This window comes from Meleagris gallopavo, chromosome 7, assembly GCF_000146605.3.
Source record: "Meleagris gallopavo isolate NT-WF06-2002-E0010 breed Aviagen turkey brand Nicholas breeding stock chromosome 7, Turkey_5.1, whole genome shotgun sequence".
NCBI lineage: Eukaryota > Metazoa > Chordata > Aves > Galliformes > Phasianidae > Meleagris > Meleagris gallopavo.
The window spans coordinates 14,069,281-14,071,642 of NC_015017.2; positions in this window are offsets into that span (position 1 = coordinate 14,069,281).

Sequence of the window (2,362 nt, forward strand, 5' to 3'; positions counted from 1 at the left end):
ATTTAATAATTTAACATTACAGCTTATCATGTTGCACTGAATCCGTAAGCTTTCAAAATAGAATTATATAGATTCTCATATAGTTCCATTGAATGTTCCTGCATACAGAACAGAACCAAGGAACACACTGCTCTGTTCAGTTCTTCTTCCAGAGTACTCCCATTAGCTTGAACAAACATACATCTCGAATTTCTTGTCCAGCTCCTTTGTAAGCCTGAAGATCTGCAAGCATACTTTCTGAGTCCTGTAAAACTGCACTGATCTGATTCCATACTTCTCTTTCTCCATCTGTGGGCTGGGCATCTAAGAAACATAAAAGTAAAATGCATAAGACAAAATGTAGCTGCAACACTGATGGCAAGATAATTCAGTTTAACTTAACAAAGTTATATCACTTGACTTTTGCATTATCTTTTTTTTAAAGATACAGTTATTCTGCACTGCCATTCAGCTATTAAAGTTTTTCCAATGTTTCAGTAATCTCTGGCTCAGAAGTCTCAGCATCATAAGGCAGTGTAATTAGAAAAGAGGATAGTGTCTTGGCCCTTTAGTAAAAAGGCACATCACTCACGAGCTCCAAAGATCAATTATAAAGGATTGCTTACTTTCCTTGCAGCTTGGGGATAAAATCAAGCCTTTCAGTGGATGGTGCAGTAGAATATTATGCCATGTCACCCTTCCTCCAGGCTTCCCTGAGTATTTTTCTCCTTCTATGCAATATAGGTACAGTACTACACAAAAATAAACATTTTCCTTTTGAATGGCAGAGACCATTCCCAGTACTTGAATAGTAGATCTATTTAACCCAGTTCTATCAATCATCACTTTGTTTTCAGGGTGGGAGTGGAGTGATATGTAGACCTTCTACATTCAGACTAACGACATTTTGAAGGAAATCAAAATGCCCACGCGTCTGTCAGGTTCTGCACCCGGCTTGGAGCAATCTCAAACATCAGTACAGACTACAGGATGGATTGAGAGCAGCTCTGAGAAGAACGATATGGGGGTGTTGGTGGACAGAAACTGGATGTGAGGGAAGCTGTGCATATATGTATCCCAGAAAGCCAGTTTTAACCTAGTCCATATCACAAGAAGCATGGCCAGTAGGCCCCCTACTCCACTCTCATCATGCCCATCTGTGGCAGTGTTCAGCTCCAGCACAAGAAGGGTGTGCACCTGTTAGGTCAGGCCCAAGGGAGGTCACAAAGATAATCAGAGGGCTGGAGCACCTCTGCTGTGGAGATGAGCTGAGAGAGTTGGGGTTGTTCAGTCTGGAGAAGAGAAAGTTCCCAGGAGACCTTAGTTGTCCTTTCAGTGTTTAAAAGGGACTTATTAAAAAGATGGAGAGAGACTTGAAAAAATACTGAAGTATAAAGTAAAGTAGAAACAAGGAGAAAACTACTCCAAAGATGGAAATCCCAGCTCAGACATGGCTGCTGAACTGAACTATTAGTTAATATTAGGTTTGAAGTGATACTGACTGTTTCTTTCCCCAAGCTGCAAGAAATCCCAGGTGTATACACCGTAATGGTTATTTGACCTTGTGGAAAAGAAGGGAACAAAACAGTAAATATTTCTAAGATTCACAAGGAAGTTGGTATTTTTGCTGAAAACTTCTATACGATCCACAATTGAGTAGGGGGGAGGAAGGAATCATCTATAAGTCAGTATTCACACTCCAATAGTTTTAATAAAAGTTAATTAAAATAACGTTTCCAGCAAATATTAAGGCATGAAAGAGAGTAAGCTATTGATTAGTACAAATCACAAGTGTAAAATCTGCACAATCACATTACCAGAAGCATGATTTGGTTAACAAAGAACTTCTATGCTACTTTCACAGTTCTTAAAAATATACTTAAAAATACTTAAAAAGTATTGCCCCCTAATAAAAATTTAAGCTCTCTGGACTGCTCTTCACTTTGGAATTTAGAATTGGTCTTTAGTAACATCCATTGTAGTTATTATTTTTCAGATTTTCCCAATTCATCTTTTGAAAGCTGATGAAAGGGTCAGTACTTGAAACCAACTGAGCTTTCTGTGGTATTCCAGCATATGGGGAAGGAGGAATAGGAGAAGGGTAGATGGCTGGAAAAGGGAAGGGAAAGGGAGAAGGCTGCAGAGGCTAGAGAGCAATAGGCTTAGCTTGCACTTGCAGAAGCGGTTTATATGTATGCAGAAATTGTTTAGCTTAAAAATAAAAGCAGGAAGGATGGTTCAGGCTCTTTTTTTTTTTTTTAAACTATGCATCTTATGTGTGAACTATATGTTATGCAAATACGTGCTCTGATAAAATTATTGTCATGTTTCAAAAGGGATTTTACATTAAGATTTTGACAAACACAGTTAGCTAACAGATTTG